The sequence below is a fragment of the Elephas maximus genome, chromosome 1, assembly GCF_024166365.1.
Source record: "Elephas maximus indicus isolate mEleMax1 chromosome 1, mEleMax1 primary haplotype, whole genome shotgun sequence".
NCBI classification, from domain to species: Eukaryota; Metazoa; Chordata; class Mammalia; order Proboscidea; family Elephantidae; genus Elephas; species Elephas maximus.
This window is the reverse complement of record NC_064819.1, coordinates 112116591-112139465: the sequence shown is the minus strand read 5'-3', so window position 1 is coordinate 112139465 and position 22875 is coordinate 112116591.

The window sequence follows — 22875 nt, the reverse complement described above, 5'->3', positions numbered from 1 at the left end:
TCCCATCACTGACAGACAGATGGAGATTGACTGAGCAAACATTAGTCTGCTGTTCCTTCCTCCCATTCCCTGCCCAGGAAGGGATGGAGGTAGAGTGACTGTGTAAACATCCCCTCACTTCTACCCTCCACACAACCAGCAAGAGCACGCCACCACTTGCTCACCATACTCACCACAAAGGCTGCTCCCCCTGCACAGACAGCATCATTCCTTGCTCCTGAGCCACCAAACTGAAGACAGATGGAGGCCAAAGCCCAACCAACCCACCCTCAGCTGCCCCACAAGATCAGTAGGCAAAGACCCAAGCTCTTACGCCTACCCACCACTCCACTCACTCAAAGAGAGGTAGGGAGTGCTCCAGCACAGCAAGTCCAGCAACCAGAACACCACTCCAGCCACACCTTCCAGGAATCACCAAAACAAAACAAAACAGGACACAGTCTAACAATTATACAAAAAAAATGACTCCTTAATGTCCCAGAGGCAACAGACAACAGCAAATCACCTAAAAAATCAGGGCAAGATGGCCCCAACAAGGGACCATAATAAAGAATCAGAAATCCTCCCTGAGGAAGAAAAGGTAATGGAGCTTCCTGATAAAGAATTAAGGAAAACACAGACAAAACCAAAGAAAGCACAAAAAACACACTAGAAGAATTCAGGAAAACAAGAACAAAATGACAAAATAGACAATTGGAAAAGACACAGAAGCCGCAACTAGAAAACCAGAAGCTTAAAAAATAAAATTGCAGAAATTGACAACTCAATAGGAAGTCACAGGAGCAGAATCAGAACAATGGAAGACAGGATCAGCAGAATAGAAAACCAATCCCTTGACACTAATCTGTTCAAGGAACAATACAAAATAATAACGAAGAAAAATGAAGAAAGCCTAAGAGTTATGTGAGATACCATTAAGAGGAATAACTTACAAATGATCAGAATTCCAGAAGGGGAAGAGTTAACAAAAAAGAATAAGAGAATTTTTGAAGATATGCTGACAGAAAACTTCCCTAATATCATGAAAGATGAGAAGATAATCATCCAAGAAGCACAAACAACCCCACACAGGATAGATCCCAATAGAAGAACACTGAGGCATATCATAATCAAACTTTCCAAGACCAAAGACAAAGAAAAAATCCTGAAAGCAGCTCTGGAAAAATGAAAGATCACCTGCAAAGGGGCATCAATAAGACTAAGTTCCGATTGCTTGGCAAAAACCATGCAGGAAGAAGGCAATGGGATAAAAATATAAAACCTGAAAGAAAGAAACTACCAACAAAGAATTCTATATTCAGCCAAATTATCACTCAAATACAATGATGAAATGAGGACATTTCCAGATAAACAGAAATTAAAGGAATTTGTAAAAATCAGACTCACTTTACAAGAAATATTACAGGGAGCCCTTTGGACTGAAAACTAATAACACGCCAGGCAACAATTTGAGATTAAAACACCTGACAATATCAGACAGATATCAACCCAGATAAAGAGCTCTTGAGAATAAAACAAAGCTAAAAGATGGAAAACAGGGAACCAGAGACGTCAATTCGTAACTGATGACCACTTCTAAGCATAAAGGGGCATTAAAAGGTATAGGCTTCGGACCTCCATATGGAGAAGTCGTGACCATACCAAGAAATAACTTACTGCTTTAAATTTAGGAAGATAAGTAAATTTCAGGGTAACCACAAAGAAAATCAACGAACCTACTCGTCAAAATATAAAAGGAGAAAATCATAAAGATTCGGCACAACAAAACCAAAAGCAACAAAGGAAAGGAAAAGACAAGCCACAATTCAAAAAAAAAAAAGAAAAACAGCATGGAAAATTAAGTGGAACGAAGAAACAGTCAACACCACAAAACTCAAAAGATTTGTATAGGTAGAGCATGGAGTCTGGCACCTGAAGACTTGTTCAAATCTTATCTCCACCACTTACTAGGTGTGTGACCTGATTTAACCTTTCTGTGTCTCTACCTGTTAGGGTTGTTGTGAAGATTAAATGAGTTAATACACGTAAGGAACCTAGAACAGGGCCTGGTTCACAGTAGGTGCTTAACAAATGTTGGTTATCCTACTATTATTGCTATTGTCATTGTCATTGCAAGCACATAAAGTCTTCTTGCATATAACAAATGATATGAGTTCCACATTTTGGAAACTACTAGATTAATTCCATTAGAGGCTGCTAAGATATTAGAATGTTTATGATTCCCTAGTCATTGACTGAGCAAAGCCAAATGTTAATGCATTGATACTTTTACTTAGAAAAACTTACAGTGTGTTAAACAGTATGATATTGTTCATGGATGTACCGCCAACAAGTAGGACGGTTTCTGAACTGTAGTAGATGCTCAATAAATAAATAATTGTTGAAAATATGAATTAGGAGTGAAAATACAACCATACGTTTATAACATTGTTTTATCCTGATGGCAGCATATTATATGAGGTGTAAGATATACCTATAAATCAATGAAACCAATTGTATATATATAAAAAAAATACACCCTACTTTGTATAGTCAGCAAGTACTTTTTTCAAAGTCGTCCCCTTGAGGAGCTATAATGTATTTCTGAAATATACAGTTTTGGAACTTTCTTGTAGTCACTTTCAAAGCCATGTCTCCCAATAAAACAATCTTATTGCTTGAAGTCAAATCTTGGTTTAAAATGAAAATCAAAAGTGATACTGCCCAGCTTGCTCATGTATCTCAGTCTAGGGTCACGCTTCTAGAAAAGAGTCATGGATTCCGTCTAACTTGCTGATTCTTCTCTGATTTCTCAGAAATACAAAGAACTGCCAAGGGTCTTCGCTCTTTGGATTCTAGAAAAGAGAAAGTGAAAATGATGCACACTCTTTATAGCCTTCAGGAGCTGGATTTCAACATATAATGCATTGATCAATTTTCCTTTCATTCTGCATATCTTTAATATACACTTTTAAAGCCAATTCAGTACTAACCAACAGTACTTAATTATGAACTAGATTCGAACTGAGATGCAACTGACCATTCTTGGACATCTTTCATATTCTAGGTCATTTCATATGTGTCATCACACTTAATTATATTAATCTTTACATCAAACTAATGAGATTATTATTAATCCTGTTCTAGAAAAGAAGTGAGACTCAAATTCACTTAGCTAATACCTCAGTCTTATTGCAACCACAAGGAAATGCCTTTTATTAAGGATATTGTTTTTCATATTGTATGGATCAGGTACCCATGAATAAACATAGAAAAATTACCAATAATATATTTCTTAAGTTATAATTAAAGCATTTGGGATGAACTGCAAACTACTGAAGGACATAGACTATATCTTATTTTGCTTTTTTATCCCCAGGTCCTAGCGTGCATAGAGATAATAAATATTTTATAACAACATGGATGAAGGAATGATTTCATTAACATCCTTGGGCTTTGGATAAATGTGTATTTCTACAGGAAATCATAGAATTCTAGAACTAGAAGGGATCTGAGAACCATCTGTACCAGTGATTATCAAACTTTAGCAAGCAGCATCAAAGTCACCTAGAGGGCATGTTAAAACAGATTACTGGGCCCCAGCCCCAACGTTTCTGATTCAGTGTGTCCAGGGTGGGTATTTGCATTTTATTTTGTATACAATTTACATTTCTAACAAGTTCCCAAGTAAGGCTGATGCTGCTGTTCTAGGGACCACCATTTCCTAAAGGTTGGCAGTTGGATCCTACCCAGAGGATCCTCGGAAGGCAGGCCTGGCGATCTGCTTCCAAAAGGTCACAGCCTTGAAAACCCAATGGGGCAGTTCTGCTCTGTCCACATTGGGTTGCCATGAGTTGAATTTGACTCGACAGCAACTAACTACCACCACAGTAAGAGAGGTAGTGGGGGTGAATGTAGGGGGATGATGAGTCCTGAGATTAGAAGCTCAGCCCTAGCAGGAAAGGGGCCAACCAGACTGGGGGGTGGCTGGAGAAAGGGAAATGTCTCCATGTGTCTTGGCAAATCCTCAGTTGTATCTCAATCAACACTTTGAAAATTGAGCTCTAAAGGACTTGATGTCACTATTCTTAAGCCTCCCAAGTTCCCCAGGGATGTTGGGGAGGAAAGTTAATAATGCTTGGTTAGTAGAAGCTTGGGCCTGGGAGGGTTCACATCTATCCTTAGGGGTGCTGTGCCCATTGCCTCACAATGTACCCCTCCCCCAGGCTGGCTGTTGGACAAATGTTTACAGAAAGAGCCGGAGTGCTGCCACAGTGGAAAGAGCACTGGCCTTGGGCCGAGCCTCTCCTCATGGCTGCCAGCTGCATGAACCTGAGCAGGGCCATTCTCCTCTGAGCTGGTTTCTCCACTATAATGGCCCATCCTCAAAGATGTTCACGTCATAATTCCTGGAACCCGTGAATATGTTAACTTTCAGAGCCAAAAGAAATTTGCAGATGTGATTAAGGGTCTTGAGATGGGGAGTGTCTTTGTCATCTAGTGCTGCTATAACAGAAATACCACAAGTGGATGGCTTTAACAAGAGAAATTTATTTCTTCACAGTAAAGTAGGCTAAAAGTCCAAATTCATGGCGTCAGCTCCAGGGGAAGGCTTTCTGTCTCTGTTGGCCTTCTCATCAATCTCTTCTGGACTAGGAGCTTACTTGCGCAGGAACCCTGGATCCAAAGGACGCACTCTGCTCCTTGCAATGCTTTCTTGGTGGTACAAGGTTCCCCTGTCTCTCTCTTGTTTCTATCTTTTATATCTCAAGAGATTGACTCAAGACACAATCCAATCTTGTAGATTGAGTTCTGCCTCACTAACATGACTGCCGCCCCTCCGCCCTCAATAACATCATAAAGGCAGAATTTACAACATATAGGAAAATCACACAATACCAGGATTCACAGCCCAGCCAAATTGATATACACATTTGGGGCAGGGGGAGGGGGTGGGAATAATTCAATCCATGACAGGGAGATTATCTTGTATTATCCAAGCAGGTTCTATGTAATCACATGGGTCCTTATAAGGGAGAGGGCTGCTGGAGGGTCAGAGTCTGAGACGGTGTGACCACAGAAGCAGAGGTGGGAGTGATGTAATTGTTGGCTTTGAAGACATGAGGCAGACATGAGCCTAGGAAGGCCTCCATAAGCTGGAAAAGACAAGGAACTGCTTCTCCCCTGGAGTCTCAAGAAGGAACACAGACTTGCTAACACCTTGATTGTAGCCCTGTAAGACCTGCTTCAGACTTCTGACCTCCAGAACTGTAAGATAATGTATTTGTGCTGTCTGAAGGCACGAAGTTTGTGATAATTTGTTATGGTGACAATAGGAAACTAATACAGGGGGCAAATACCAACTGATTTGCCTACCTCTTAGGGCTGCTGTGAGATTCAAATGAGATCATTTATGTGGTGCTACTCTGAATACCATAAGCTACAGCATTGGTGGTTCAGCGGTAGAATTCTTGCCTTCCATGTGGGAGACCTGGGTTCAATCCCCAGCCTATGTGCCTCATACGTAGACACCACCTATCTGTCAGTAGTGGCTTGTGTGTTACTATGATGCTGAATATGTTTCAGCAGAGCTTGCAGACTGACAGACCAGGAAGAAAGGCTTGGTGATCTAGTTCTAAAAAATCAGCCAGTGAAAGCCCTACAGATCACAATGGTCTGATCCACAACCCATCGTTAGGATGACGCAGTACTGGGCAGTGTTTTGTTCTGTTGTGTGTGGGGTTGCCTTGAGTTGAGGGCCAACCTGATGGCAGTTAACAACAATATAAGGCACTATCATTACCAGCATTACAATGGTTCCTTGAGAGAGGAAGTGTGCAGAGATAAACTCAGTGGAGTGTTAACAAATGCTTAATAATCAGCTCTTAGGGCTGGGATGAGGGGGTGAGAGCCCTAATTAGTAGCATTTGTCTACTTCCATGGCATAAATACTCCTGCCATGGCTGACTTCAGACTATCCACACAAAGTCACAGAACCAAGAGTTAGGAAAAGATGTATGTGACAGCTTTCACCAGTTTGTAATGGGGGTATAAAATTATTGTCTGGCAGTTGATAAGGACAGATCACAAGGGTATGGAAACGTTACATAGTTTCTGTAAAAATTCAGTTTTGGTTGAAGGAAAAGTCCCTTAAATACAGAGACTGTCCTACCAGGGGAGACCTGGTGGTACAGTGGTTAAGAGCTATGGCTGTTGGCCAAAAGGTCAGCAGTTCGAATCTACCAGCTGCTCCTAGGAAACTCTATGGGGCAGTTTTACTCTGTCCTATAGGGTCGCTATGAGTTGAAGTTGATTCAACTTGATGGGAATGGGTTTGGCCCTGCCAGGACAAGTTCCTATAAAGAAAATAATTTTTGGACCTGGGATATAGACTCTCTTGAAATGAGGCTCCTTGCTTGGGTTGGCAGGGAGATTACACATTAGTTACCTATAACTGATATAACAAAGTACCATAAATTGAGTGGCTTGTAAGTCTCACAGTTCTGGAGTCTAGTAGTCCAAATTCAGGGTGTCATCAAGACCATGCTCTCTCCAAAGGCTCTAGGGGAAGATCCTTTATGTCTCTCCTGGCTTCTGGTTGTCTCAGGTGTTCCTTTGGTGCAGTATAACTCTGTGGTCACATGGCCATCTTATCTCTGTCTCTCTTGTCTTTTATAGGATACCACTTAGATTGGTTTAGGATTTACCATACTTCAGTACGATCTCATGTTAATTTAAATGATAACATCATCGAAGACCTTATTTCCAAACAAGGCCACATTCACAGGTACCAGGGATTAGGTCTTCAACATAAATTTTTAGGGGGACACAATTCAAACCATGAGAGATACCTACTATATTCCAGTCCTGGACTCATGGAAAAACCTGACAATGACAATTAGACATGGTCCCTGTCTTCAATGAGCTCATAGTCTAGTCCATATTTCTTAGATATTGTTTGCCTGTGTCTCATACTCATGGCTTCTGGCTTCTGCATAACCATGTACCACCTAGAAAAAAAAAGAGTTATCGTAAATTTATATTTTTTGAGTTGAACATTTTAGAATTTAAAGTATCAGAATTGGAATTGGTTAGCTATAAAAGAAACTCAACTGCAAACAAGGGGATTGTTTTTCACATAATAAAGGGACTAGGGGTAGGAAGTCCCAGATAAGGGCTGATGCTCAAAGAAACAGGCTCTTTCTTTCTTCCTGCCCTACAATTCTTGGCATCCTCATAATTCAAGAAGGCCAAACCTCATCCAACCATTTCATTTGCTTTTCAGGCAGAAGATGGTACTGGGGGTGGAGGGTTGAAAGGAAAAGTCATCTTCCAGCAAAGTCTGACTCTTTTTATTAGGGATATAATAGTTTTCCCAAAATCCTCGTCCAGCAGACTTCGGCTTAGAAATCACTGGTCAGAACCAAGTTACGTAGCCATCCCTAGCTGCAGGGGGATTCTGGGAAGATATGTACTTTAACTGGGAACGTTGATTCCTGAGCATAACTGGGATTCTGTGAATAAAGCCAAATAAGAGACTGAGATAGTCTAAGCGACTAGCAGTGTCTGTCACTCTTAATCATCTACTTAGTCTCACTGAAGAAATATCTGTAAAATCATGTACTTACAGGACCAGTCGTATGTTTTATAATACATGTTAAAATAGAAAACAAAAATTAGAACATAAAATGCATAGCTATAAAAATTTAAATATCAGACTTTCAGAACTCTGAATTGTCACTACCAGTGGCTTTATAATCAGTTACCATTGAGGTGATTTAGACTCATGACAACCCCATATGTGTCAGAGTAGAGCTGTGCTCAGTGGGGTTCTCAGTGGTTGATTTTTCAGAAGAAGATTGCCAGGCTTCTCTTCTGAGGTTCCTCTCTCTGGGTGGACTCAAACTGCCAACCTTTCAGTTAGCAGTCAAGTACATTAACCATTTGCATCACCCAGGGACGCCACTGGCTTTATGTTGTTGTTTGTTGGATGCCGTCGAGTCGATTCCGACTCATAGCGACCCTGTAGGACAGAGTGGAACTGCCCCGTAGGGTTTCCAAGGAGTGGCTAGTGAGTTTGAACTGCCAGTCTTTGGGTTAGCAGCCAAGCTCTTAACCACTATGCCACCAGGGCTCCTATTGGCTTTAGAACCAAAAAAACCCGTTGCCGTCTAGTCCATTCCGACTCATAGCGACCCTATAGGACAGGGTAGAACTGCCTCTGGGATGTAAAATTTGCTAAATTCCTTTCTTGGGCCACAGTGCTAATTTAGACACCTTTCGGAATATGATTTCCAAGGGCATGTGATAAAAACTGGCTCTGCGAGGTAGGATTGGGGAGCAGCTTTCTCAAAAAAATTTTTTTAATTGAGGTATAATTATTTACAATAAAATGCACAGATCTTAAGTGTACAGTTTGATGAGTTTTAATGAAGTTATGTCCTCTGAAACCAATGCCTCAATCAAGATACAGGCCATTTCTATCACCCTTACTCTTTGCTAGTCAACCTCCCCTCCACCCTGGGGTAGCCATTGTTCTGATTTCTGTTCTCATAGATTAGTTTTGCCAAACAGGTACCTTTGAACTGCAGTCAGGTTAAAAAAAACCCATTGCCATTGAGTTGATTCCGACTCATAGTGACCCTTTAGAACAGAGTAGAACTGCTCCATAGGGTTTCCAAGGCTGTAAATCTTTACGGAAGCAGGCTGAGACATCTTTCTCCCATGGAGTGACTGGTGGGTTCGAACCACTGACTTTTTGGTTAGCAACTGAGTGCTTAACCACTGCGCCACCAAAATTCTGCATTCAAGGTAACCAGGGTTAAAAAAAAGTGAGTTTAGCACCAGAGTTAAGGAAGAAATTTGCCCACTTTTCAAAGGGACACAGCACCTGACACACAGCAGCTACCGGGAAATGACAGCTGCTTTTGCGTGTCAGTGACGATTGCTGTCCTTTCTCTGGCAAGGAAAGGTTTCACTCAGCACTCTGCCTGCCAGGTCAGGGGCCTATTTCCTAAAGGGCTCTCCCACCCGCCGTCTTCAATACTGAGACCTTGGGTGTAATCACTGATAGGTCATCCCACATCTTCCCAGCTGGATGAGTAACCGGGTAGATGTCTGGGTGGTGAGTTTGCTCTTCAGGCTGAGGAACAACGTCAACACGCAGCCCTGGGAGATCAGGTGCTCCCATATGAGTCATTGGCAGCAAGCAGCCAATGCATGTTTGTCCATTTTCCCTGCCCCTGCACCTCCTGTCCCCACTCCAAAGTCTCCCCCTACTCCACCCTTGGCCGGTAGAACAACTGGGTGAGGAGACACATTTTTTCGTAGCCAAGATAAAGTTAGAATGACTGTTCCTGCCACCCAGCTACTCATCAGGAAAATATTTTCAGATGTCAGCACATACTTGGGTGATCCTGCTAAATGGCTTTTTCTCTTTTACTCTGACTTACAAAAAAGGTACATGCTTACAGCTTTCTTTTTTTCTTTTTTGTAAAAACAAATTCAAAATGAATGAGGTCCTTAGGATGCTGATATCTAGCTGAAGCCAAATGTGACTTTGGCTAATAAAATGCCAAGGGGCTGCTTGGCTCTGTCACCACATGCTGGGGATGTCTACCCAGGGTATAGGCCTGGGACACTGGGACAGCATTTGGCCTACTGACCAGCTTTGTGGCCCCTACTGCTCTCGCTAGCCTCATTCCCAAACGTTTCTGGAATCCTCTGTTAGCTATAGCTCAGGGGCACATAGTGGCCTCTGAAGGTTATAGTTTTCCTCATACGGAGTTATCCTTAATTAAACCCATAGGCCTCAGCTTGGCAGACTAGTCCCTGGGCACTCTGTTACCAACCAACCATTGTCATTGGCTTCTACCCTGCATGAGCCTCACTCTTTTCTAGTAGAAAGTAATAGCCACGGCCTCTGAAGACCGACAGACCTTGGTTCTAATCCAACTCCATTTATTATGATTAGCTAACTTGAACCGTAACTTCATATTTCCTCATCTCCATACCTTTGATCATACTGCTCCCTTGGTCTGGAACGCCCTCTCTGCTCCTTCACGTATAGGAAAACCCTATTCACCTTTTAAGGCCAAGCTCAAAGGCTACCTCTTAGCTCTTCCTAACCACACAACTGGGAGTGATCTCCTTTTCTTCTGTTACCTTAGTGTCCCATCGGTTTGCCATACCTCATATTTTGCTATTAATTCTTCCCAGAGCTCTCTCTCTTCAGCATTTCTACCTTGAATGTCCATTATAAAACCTATCACATGTTAGAGTTGCCAGATAAGATGCAGGACACCTAGTTAAATTTGAATTTCAGATAAATAATCAGTAATATATTTTTTTAGTATAAGTATGTCCTAAATATTGCATGAGAAATGTCTATTCTAAAATGTATTTACAGTTTACCTGAAATTAAAATTTAACTGTGGGCCCAGTATTTTGTGTGTGTGTGTGTGTGTGTGTGTGTGTGTTAAATCTGGCAACCCTTCACACTTGCTTTTTTTAAATAGAGAGTTGTACATTTATCTGGCTCCTTCACTGAAATATACATTGTAAGACAGGAACCTTGTCTCATTTATCTTGTATTCCCCATTGTCTTTCTCAAAGCAGTTGCTTGGTGAAGTCTTGTTGATTAGCAAAGGAATTGTCACACCAGCTGGAGCAGTAGAACACAGTTCCAAAGAGCCTCATCTTTGGAATCAGTTGGACCTGGATGTGTTATGTTCCCACCGCTAGACTGTGTGTGCCTTAGCAAGGTTCCTAACTCATAAAGTATCTTTACCTTCAAAATAGGAAGAAGAGACATGTACCTATTCCATAGAGTTGTTGGTAGGATTAAGTGAGAGAATTCATATAAAGGACCTAGTACAACGCCTGACAGGAGCCCTCGCGGCACAATGGTTAAACGCTTCACTGCTAATCAAAAGGCTGGCGATTTGCACTCATCCAGCAGCTCATGGGTGAAAGACCTGGCGATCTGCTTCTGTAAAGATTACAGTCTAGAAAACCCTATGGAGCCATTCTGCTATGTCACATGAGGTCACTATGAGTTGGAATTGACTCAACGGCACCCAATAACAACACACTGCCTGGTACATAGAAATTGCTCAATAATTGTTTACCATTTCTATTGAATACTCTGAAACATTCACCAGATAGCTTGAGTTTAGCAGTAATATATTGCTACAAGCAGTAAGGGTTACATAAAGGGACTTTGTTGTTGTTGTGTGCCGTGGACTCATTTCCGGCTCAGAGCAACCTTACGTGACAGAGTAGAACTGCCCCATAGGGTTTCCCAGGCTATAACTCTTACAAGAGTGAATCACCAGGCCTTCTTTCCCACGGAGCTGCTGCTGGGTTTGAACTGCCGACGTTTTGGTTAGCAGCAAAGTGCTTAGCCATTGCACCGCCAGGGCTCCTATGTAAAGGCACTAATCATACATAATATAGAAACAAAAATACAGTAGGAATCCAGACTCCCTTTGGGAGGAGTCCTTAACGTATTTCATTTTTCTTTCCAGTTTTCTAAGGCAAAGTTCTGTCCTTTCTCAGGCTTTCCAAGGTGTCAGTGCTGTCTTTTGTTCTAAGCCTGCCTTCCCCAGAACCCTGAGACATTGTTGTAACTCCTCGTCCAGCCCATCATTATGATATTTTACTTTCCTATTCCCCCTTTCTTCTGATTGTGTGCTTAATTTCCCAATTAGAAATTACTTGCAGCTTCCTTCCTTCATATAGCATTACTTTTTTGCATGTGTAAATGTGTGTGCGTGCGTGTCTGTGTGTGTGTGTCTGACAGAGAAAGAGGGGGAAGAAATCAGCCATTTCGCAGCTTCTAATTATCCAGGCACGGTTGGGTTGGTTGGGTGGCCATTAGCAAAAGCATTCAAATGTGACATGTATTTATTGCTAACCTGTGTGCAGGGAACAGCCTCAATGACTTTAATTGTGCATCTGTGCTATATTCGGCACTCTGTTAGATGCTTTGCTTATGTTGTCCCATGTAATGCTCATAGCCGTTCTATGCGGTAAATGTTCTCACCCTCATTTTACAAAAAAGAAACTTGATGAGAAAGATTAATAAAACAACTTGCTTTAAGGTCACAGGCTGGAAAATATAGCTGAGATTCAAACCCAGTTCCCTGACTCCGACACTCAGGCTCTTTCTCTGTTGCCAGTGGTTGTTCACCTTGGCTGTATGTTAGAGCCATCCTGGGGAACTTAACCGATATACTGATTGATGTCTGGATCGCGTCCCCAGTGCTCCGAGATTCTGATTAAACTATATTTTTGAAAATCATTGCAATTATGTTACTCACCCTATGCTAGGACAAAGGCGCCCAGGTGGTTCAATGGTTAAGCACTTGGGTCCTAACCGAAAGTCTGGCAGTTTGAACCTACCTAGCAGTTTCGTGGGAGAAAGACCTGACGATCTGCTTCTGTAAAGATTACACCCTAGAGAACTTTTGGGGGCAGTTTTACTCTGTTACATGGGGTTACTATGAGTTGGAATCGACTTGATGGCACCTAACAACAATGCTAGGACGTAAAATGAAAGGATCAGACACAATCTAATCCCGTTCCCCATATTCCCCCCTTATGGAACTCAGGCCCTAAAACTTTCCTACAATTCATGTTTAAGGATCATTTGTCTCAGATGCTGCAGACTGGTCATAGGTATATATACGCTCAGTATAACTGCGGAAGTGTGGCTACAACTGCTTGGAAGTGCCAAAGTGGAAGCAATAACCTGGCCTGCTCTTCCACTATCTGAAAGGAGTCCTTTAAAAAAATATTTTGGTGGTTTTTTTTTTCCCAAGTTTATTTTACATTGCTTTCTTTGAGATGCTTTTGTTACAAGCTACCCAGTTTTCAGAGACTTCTTTGCTCTTTGATGCTCATTACCCTAATAGACAACTTCACCTCCCTCCATGTCAGGATGGGCACAGACCAAGGCTGTCTGATTTCTTTTCTAGGCTCAGTTGAATTTGTCTTTGTTTTTGTTTTCATTTCAGTGTAAGGATTTTGCCGAATGCATTGTCTTTTTTTTCTTTTACCTTCATGATACCTGTCTTAGTCATCTAGTGCTGCTATAACAGAAATACCACAAATGGATGGCTTTAATAAAGAGAAGTTTGTCCTCTCATAGTCCAGTAGGCTAGAAGTCTGAATTCAGGGTGCTGGCTCCAGGGGAAGGCTTCCTCTCTCTCGGCTCTGGAGGAAAGTCCTTGCCATCAGTCTTCCCTTGGTCTGGGAGCATCTCGGTGCAGGAACCTCAGGTCCAAAGGACGCGTTTCTGCTCCTGGCACTGCTTTCTTGGTAGTATGAGGTCCCCATGTATCTCTGCTCACTTCTCTCTTTTATATCTCAAAAGAGATTGGCTTAAGACACTACTGAATCTTGTAGACCTCATCAATATAACTGCTGCTAATCCATCTTATTACATCATAGTGATAGGATTTACAACACACACAGAAATCACATCAGGAGATAAAATAGTAAACAATCATACAGTCATACAAGGGGATCATGACCGAGCCAAGTTGACAGATATTTTGGGGGGACGCAGTTCAATCCACGACAATACCTTAGAACATCTTCCACACAAAGAAAAATGTCACATGCCAATCATTTGAAACTGATCTTTGTTTCAATACTGTGGGCCTACTTATGAGGACTGATCTTTGACCAATTTCATTTTTTGGAATCAATTTTTTTCATTGCTAAATCGGAGATAATAAAATCTACTACCCGTGATTTTCATGGAATTTCATTTGCTAAACACATAATTTATGTGTTTATTGGTTTAATGTGTCTGCTCTACTAAACTGTGAGTTATTCCAGGGCAGGCACCAAGCCTCCGTGTACCTGGTGCCTAACATTGTGGTGGGGATATAAGTGGGGATCTACTTGATGGCAATGGTGTTTTTGGTTTTATGAGTCGAATCGACTCAACAGCAATGGGTTTTTGTTTAGCAAATGCTGGTGGAATGTTGACTGTTGAGTGATTAAAGGGTGCAGGTTTGGAGCCAGACGTGCCAGGTTCTGAGTTCCTGCTGCATTACTTACAAGCAATGTGACTTTGAACAACTTATTTAACCTCTCGTGACCTTCATTTCCATATTTGTAAAATAGTAATAATAATAACATCTACCTCCTATGACTCTTGTGAGGATTAAACATTCCCACTCTATGAAATCAGCTCAATGCCTGGCACATAGAAGATCCTCATAAATACTGGTGAAGATGGTAATACTTCCTAAAATATTGATTTCCAGGATAATATTGTTGGGAACCAGAAATACATTCTGAAATTAAGAGCTGTTTATTAAAAAATTAATAATTCAGCTCCACTGAATTATAAACATACAAAGTTATAAAATAGTACAAATTTGCCCATTTGCCTTTTGCTGTACATTTTTGTCCTGCTATGGGGCTTCTCCCTGAAGAAGAAACAGACTGGTAAACCCAATTCATGGTCAGGCATGAGTGACTTCAGGAAGTATTTCAGGGAGCAATATTTGCATTTTAAAGGAGGGCCCAAAGCAGGACTTGTTAATATTCTTAGGATCGTTGCATTCTACTTTATTTAAATATTTTAAATATTAAAAAAGTAAATATTGAACTCTAGTTAGTGATACACAGGTATGCTGCAGTATTTAGGGGTGAAGCATACTGTTGTCTACAACTTACTCTGATGCCTATGTATGTGGTAAAGCAAATACAACAAAAATGCTCATTGCAGAATCTAGGGGCACCGACAGAGAATCTAGGAGTATAATTTTTTCAACATTTTTTGTATGTTTGAAAATTTTTCTAAGAAAATGTTGAGAGGAAAAAGAAAGTGGGGGACCATAGGGAAAGGCAATGCCTAAACCCAAGGAGGGCTCATTCATGCCAGATTTCAAGCATGTGTTAGATGTTAGTGTAGATATTTTAAGAAGACATCTCTGACTCTCTTTTAATCATAGCCCATAAGAAACGTCCAACACTGCCTCTGCATAATGCTGAACCAGATGAAGAAAAACAATCTCTGAGATAGAAAAATTGCAGTGAAAAGAACATCATATGAAGAAAGGAAGACAGAGTAGGCTATCCGTAGGCACTTTAGAATAACTAAATTTTAGAATCCCAGGAGTCCAGGGCTGCAGAAAGAACACGAGACTCTTATCTGGCTTGTAGACCTTGTATTATACTTAGTAACCAAAAGGTTGGAGTTTCAAATCTACCCAGAGATGCCTTAGAAGAAACGTCTGGCAATCTACTTCTGAAAAATCAGCCAATGAATACCCCGTGGAGCACGGTTCTACCCTGACACGCATGGGTTTGCCATTAATTGGAGTCGACTCAATGTGGCAACTGGTTTATTTGCCATGTTGTTGAAGAATATTATGAACAATTGACCATTTACTAGAGGATTATGACCAAAGGTGAATGTAAGCCATGACCTTGGAAAAAGTATTCGTGATGCCAAATTGGGCTTTTATGTTGGTGATTCTTCTTCTTGTGGTGGAAAAACATAATAAAAAAGGATTTGATAATTTTGAGAATATGTTTCATTTTCTTACAAGTGAGAGTGGTTTGGAAATTTGGTAACAGGCTAAAGATAGGTTTTAAGTTTATATACATGTGGATAATCAACAACATACCCTAATAATCTAAGGAAATATGAACACCTTCTCTTGGCCATATAGAGTTGCCAAGGTGGTGGAGGAAGACGTATAAAAGACAATGGAAAGGAACACCCTGGTGTTGTACATCTGAACAAAGGGGCCATGACATCTTCATTAGCTCATTCTAATGGCTGTTTTGAGGCCCCATTATTTGACTTTTTCTTCCGTTTGCAAAAGCGCAAACACCCTGCAGAGTTTATTAAAAGCTGATACATTCAATATCAACACTGCAAACTGGTTTAACCAGGAAACAATGGACATTAAAACACGTGAAGAACAGAAGGAACAGGAATGGGGGAAGGAAGTATTGTGGCAACCTGCAGGAATCCTGGTCAGGAAAAAAGTCTCTAAATCAAGGTCATAGCCAGGTACAATCAGTCAATAGGTTGTTGTTGTGTGCCATTGAGTTGATTCCAACTCAAAGTGACCCTATAAGACAGGATAGAGCTACTCCATAGGGTTTCCGAGGCTGAAATCTTTATAAAAGAAGCCCTGGTGGCACTGGGGTTAAAAGCTCAGCTGCAAACCAAATGGCTGGCAGTTTGAACCCATCAGTGGCTCTGTGGGAGAAAGATGTGGCAGTCTGCTTCTGTAAAGATTCCAAAAACCCATTGCTGTCGAGACAATTCTGACTCATATCAACTCTATAGGACAGGGTAGAACTGCCCCATAGGGTTTCCAAAGCTGTCATCTTTATGGGAACAGATTGCCACTACTGTGAAGCAGCTGGTGGGTTGGAGCCTCCCACCTTTCCATTAGCACCTGAGCACTTAACCACTGCTCCACTGGCTGTTCCATCAGGGTTCCATTTGTACTAAATTAAAAGGGGCAACAAGAGGGCATCAAAAACACTGACTTTTTTTTCCTAAGTTTTATTTATTTTTTTGTTGTTGTTGAGAATACATACAGCAAAACATACACCAATTCAACGACTTTTACCTGTACAACTTAATGACACTGATTACGTTCTTTGGGTTGTACAACCATTCTCACCCTCCTTTTCTGAGTTGTTCCTCCCTCATTAACAAACGCACTGCCTCTAAGGTTCTTATCTAAACTTTCTATCTGCTGTTGTCAATTTGATCTCATATAGTTCTTAAAAAAGCATAATGCTCAAGGCAGACTTTTTTTATTAAACTAAATTATTTTTCAGTTTTAAGGTGATTTCAGGGGATATTTAGGGTTTAAGGTTTATGGAAGCAGCAGTCAAGAAATCAAAAGACGCATCGCATTGGGTAAATCTGCTGCAAGGGACCTCTTTAAAGGGTCGAAGAGCAAAGAGGTCACCTTGAAGACTAAGGCGCGCCTGACCCAAGCCATGGTATTTTCAATCACATCATATGCATGTGAAAGCTGGACAATGAATAAGGAAGACCGAAGAAGAAGAATCGACACTTTTGAATTGTAGTGCTGGCGAATAATATTGAATATACCATGGACTGCCAAAAGAACGAACAAATCTGTCTTAGAAGAAGTACAGCCAAAATGCTCCTTAGAGGCAAGGATGGCGAGACTGCGTCTTACATACTTTGGACATGTTGTCATGAGGGATCAATCCCTGGAGAAGGACATCATGCTTGGCAGTGTATAGGGTTAGCAGAAAAAAGGAAGACCCTCAACGAGGTGGATTGACACAGTGCCTGCAACAGTGAGCTCAAGCATAACAGTGATCGTAAGAATGGCTCAGGACTGGGCAGTGTGTTGTTCTGTTGTGCATAGGGGTCGCTATGAGTTGGAACTGGCTCGACAGCACCTAACAACAACAAGGTTTGAAGATCATCTCAGGGCAATAGTTTCAGGGGTTCATCCACCCTCCATGGCTCCACAAAGTCTGTAAGAATTTGAAATTCTGTTCTTCATTTCCCCCCTTTTGATCAGGATTCTTCTATGGAATCTTTAATCAAAATGTTCAGAAATGATAGCCAGGCATCTCCAGTTCTTCTGGTCTCATGGCAAAAGAGGCAGCTGTTCATGGCGACAATTAGCTGCAAGTTCTATAACCTCCTCCTATTCCTGACTGTCCTTCTTCTTCTGTTGTTCAGGTGAATACAGACCAATTGTCATGCTTGGATAGCTGCTTGCAAGCTTTTAAAACCTCAGGTTCTACGACAATCTAGGAGGTAGAACAGAAGCACTAAACATGTTATTCAGCCGCTTAACTGGGATGTCCTATGAAACCATGATCCTAAACCTTCAAACCAAAGAACCAGATCCCATGAGGTATTTGGCTATATGTAAGCAGCCTCGGCAGCTACTCTTTTTCATTGTTGTTGTAAATATACCTATCACACAACTTTGGCCAGTTCAACTTTTTACAGGTGTACAACTTATTGGCAACATTTATAATAATGGACTGTGTGAACCTAGTCTTAATCGATGCTATTTTTCTATCACTGTTAATCCGCTTTTCCCTAAACACTGACTTCTTCACCATTTGATTGAGAAACTGAACCAGCTTCCTACTCAGGATTCTTTGATGACTCCTTGACCGTCCCAGAACTCCTAATAGCACAGTCCATGGGCTTGTACTTTAAGGCAGGCCTGAGAGTTGGGAGATCAAAGATGCAGGGGTAGCTATGGAGGCAGGCCTGACCACTGGAGAGCAAAGGACAGGAAAGGTTTGAAAGAGGGAGGAGAAGGATGCCTCAGTTGGACACCTCTTGGGCCTGGTACTAAAAAGGGAGACTGGTTTTGTGTGCCCATAAAATATAGACTGATGGACACCTCAAGTGACCTCAAAGGAGCACTGGAACCCAGAGGCATGGACCTTGCCTTTCTAACCCTTTATGTACGGGCTTGTTGTTGAGTGCTGTGGAGTTGATTCCAACTCATAGCAACGCTATATGACAGGGTAGAACTGTCTTGTAAGGCTTCCTAGGCTGTAATCTTTACAGGAGCACATAGCCAGATCTTTTCATCCATGGAGCCAGCAGAGCTTTTCATGTGGGGGGTAGGGGAAATAAATTGCAGTTGTTTCAGAGCCTAGGTGTTTAATGCATGAACGCAGGGAGGTCTGGTCTATGTATCTAATTACTAAGCAACTGTGGATGGCATTCTGCAAATAGAAAAAATTAAGAGGGACTGGGAGAAAGGGAATTTCTTTCCCTGAATCACTCATCTCAGCTGAATATTACAAGCTGCTCTCTAATTGCCAAACGTGGATCAAGGCCAAGTGCTTTTTTGATGACCATTGGTTATTCTAGGATAGGTCTCAAAACTCTGTTTCTAAGCACCAAGTGCTGACATGTTTGCCCTGGAAGGAATGAGAGAAGGGCAGGAATGCTGGCAGGGAGCTCCAGGGTAGCCCCAAGTTTTACTAGCCGCAGGAAGCCTGTAGGGCAAGTGATTTGGGGAAATGAGGGCAAAAGACTCACCAGGCCCCAGGGTTCTCCATTGAAGATGGAAGACACACCCAGTTTGTCCAAGGCCTCCCTAAAGGTGTATACTCACCTCTCCCCTGTTCCTCAGAATGAGTCATCAAAGACTGAGTGGTAACGCAAGGAGCTTGGCTGGGAGGAGTCATTTTCTGAGCCTGTGTTATACGCCAGGTGCTTTACACATTTATCCATGATCCTCACATTAATCTCACGGAGTAGATATTGTTCTCCCCATTTTGTAGATGAGGAAACTGGACCACAAAGCAAAATAGTAATGAATTGAGTCAGGTCTCACTCCAAAGCCCAGCTCTTTCCTCCCCACCAAGCAGGTGAAGTAGAAGCCACATGGAGAAGCAACCCTAATGCTCTCTCCCACCCACATAAGTGCATGGGTCCTGGCAAGAGCAGGAAGGAAAGCAAAAAATTAAGCCCTGCTGCCCTGACTCTTCCCATGCCCTTGCCTAATGTGCAGAGTTACTCTGCTTAACAGAATATCATTTATCACATCACATTGCTTCCAAATGTCTCCAGTGATCTGTCATCCTCTTCCTGTCTTACATATTAGCTCCATTCTCAGTGTCACAAATGGATGAAATGACAAAAACTAGTTCTGTTATCAGCAGTTGGTATGGAAGTAGTCACAGGCTGGAAGTGGAGAGGTGCAGAGTGGTCTCTTAAGAGTTTCTCCTGCTGGGATGGACTTACTAAGTAGTTAGGCTCGTGGAAAGCCAAGAGATCCCAACCCTGAAGCTGGAGGGGTTGATGATACTCAGTGCAGAATAACAGGAAGGTTCTAGTTGGGTAGAGTCTGCATTAACAACACAACTCCTGGCCAATTATGGCAGGCCTGAGGCTGGTGTTTGGAGACAGATTTCATTCACAGGCTTCATGTTTATCTTGAAAGTCAGGCTTAGGTCTTGCCTTCTACTGGAGGGATGAAATAGAATGAGAATTGTAGAGAAGGGTAGAGGAAAGGAAGAGGAAGAACATCGTCTTCTCTCCACTACCTCCTCTTCGTTTTGGGGGCTCTGCTTGAAAGTTGTGGGTAGATGCATCTCTAGGAAGACCCAGAAAGAGAGGAAGGAGCAACTCCACAAGTGGGCATTGACAATTTAATGGCAAGTGGGTTGGAGGTAATGGACACGGGGCCACCTTCAGGGGCATACGACCTGTGTATTCACACAGGGCTCTGCACTCAAAAGGGTCTGTGCTTAGTTCAATGCTCTGCTGTCATGTTCTTGAAATTCTTAATAATTTTTTAACAAGGGTCCCCAAATTTTCATGTCACCGTTGTTATCATTGTTAGTTGCCTTGGAGTCAGCTTCAACTCCTGGCAACCTTATGTTGTAGTGGTTTCTGCTACTTATACACCCAGTCCTGAGTGGACAGGTGTGATTGAGTCACTTGGAGAGATGTTGATGACAGGGGTGAGAAATGAGAGCAACGGCTATTGTGGCATAAAGGCCCAGACAGTGTTCCCAAAACTCCTTCAACTATCCCTTACCCACCATTAACCTTAGGAGTCAAGTACGCAGATTTAAAGTGCTGATTATACAAGGCTAGAGAAACTTCTCCAAGAAAAAAAATATAGTCCTATTATGGGGCCTCAGGCTAAATTCCATTACCCTTTGTAACATAAACCTTCTCTCCAGGGCTGACTATAAAGTTATGAAATGTGAATAGTCTGGCAAGGCCTTCCTCCAGCCAGAGAGAACACGCCTGGATAGTGGATAATCTCCCCAAGGCATAAAATAGTAACTCAAGTGCATTTTACTGGAAGGGGTCCTCAGAGCTCAGCTTGGGAATGTCCTCAGCTCCAGTAGGTCCTGGGGCTTCCCATATGGCTCCAGTGCTCGGCTTGGCCAAATCGTGCATGTAAATATCAAGTCCAGAGAAGCTTACAGCTCATGGGAATGATTTCAAGCTTACTCTCAGTATTGTACATGTATTTTAACTTTATGTAACCCATTCCCCTTTCTCCAGAAATTCCAACATTATCCAAAATTCAACATTTCCTAACTTGCGATGCAGTCTTTTAGGTAGTTGGTGAGATCCAGCCTCTAGTGAAGCCTGTGAAATAGTGCTTTCAACAGTCTTCTTGCTGTCTTTGTTTCGATGCACATACTCCTTGCGTAATCACTTATGGCCTGCAATATAGACAGTTTAGTCAACAGATTTTTCTACTCCCCACCTGCAACACACACTCTTTCTCTTACGCACACACACATACATGCAGGCACACGCACTCAGTATTCTTCCTCCTTCCTTTTAAAAAAAAGTCCCAGTTTGGTAAAGTCTCCCTTCTCCAGTCCATGTAGTCTATTTGGGATTCATGATCCTGTGGAGCTGCATCATTCCAATAGTAATGTCCCAAAGGGTTTCCACTATTTTTGGCTACAGAGATCCTCAGAACTGGTTTGCTTCCCATCCTTCCCAAGCCCCGAGTATTCAACTCTAACTGGAACTTAACATTAAACTCTAATTTTGCTTAAGTGCTTAAGGGTCAATTTCTGTTATTTGTGAGCAAAGAAACCTATTATATGGAAGAGAATCCCATTTTGGAGGACCTAGACCATCTCTCCCCAATGTGTCTGTCAGTTTGTCATACTGTGGGGGGTTGCATGTTGCTGTGATGCTGGAAGCTATGCCACCAGTATTCAGATACTACCAGGCTCACCCATGAAGGAAACAAAGAAGAAGGACCAGTAGTTGGAAAATATGGCCTTGGTGATAGAAGCAATGCCAGAGATCAAATGATAGAACTTTGCAGGGCCAAAGACTTCTTCATTGAAATACCTTCTTTCACCAACATAAACGGCGACTATACACATGGACCTTGCCAGATGGAACACACAGAAACCAAATTGACTACATCTGCGGAAAGATACGATGGAAAAGCTCAATATCATCAGTCAGAACAAGACCAGGGGCCGACCGTGGAACGGACCATCAATTGCTCATATGCAACTTCAAGCTGAAACTGAAGAAAATCAGAACAAGTCCACAAGAGCCAAAATATGACCTTGAGTATATCCCACCTGAATTTAGAGACCATCTCAAGAATAGATTTGATGCATTGAACACTAGTGACCGAAGACCAGACGAGTTGTGGAATGACATCAAGGACATCATACATGAAGAAAGCAAGAGGTCACTGAAAAGACAGGGAAGAAAGAAAAGACCAAGATGGATGTCAGAGGAGACTCTGAAACTTGCTCTTGAGAGTCGAGCAGCTAAAGCAAAAGGAAGAATTGAGGAAGTAAAAGAACTGAACAGAAGATTTCAATGGGCGCCTCGAGAAGACAAAGTAAAATATTATAATAACATGTGCAAAGAGCTGGAGATGGAAAACCAAAAGGCACGAGCATGCTCGGCATTTCTCAAGCTGAGAGAACTGAAGAAAAAATTCAAGCCCTGAGATGCAATAGTGAAGGATTCTATGGGGGAAATATTAAACGACGCAGGAAGCATCAAAAGAAGATGGAAGGAATACACAGAGTCATTATACCAAAAAAAATTAGTCGATGTTCAACCATTCCAAGAGGTGGCATATGATCAGTAACTGATGGTACTGAAGGGAGAAGTCCAAGCTTCTCTGAAGGCATTGGCGAAAAACAAGGCTACAGGAATTGATGGAATATCAAATGAGATGTTTCAACAAACGGATGCAGCGCTGGAGGTGCTCACTCATCTATGCCAAGAAATACGGAAGAGACAGCTTCCTGGCCAACTGACTGGAAAACATCCATATTTATGCCTATTTGCAAGAAAGGTGATCCAACCAAATGTGGAAATTATAGAACAATACCATTACTATCACACACAAGCAAAATTTTGCTGAA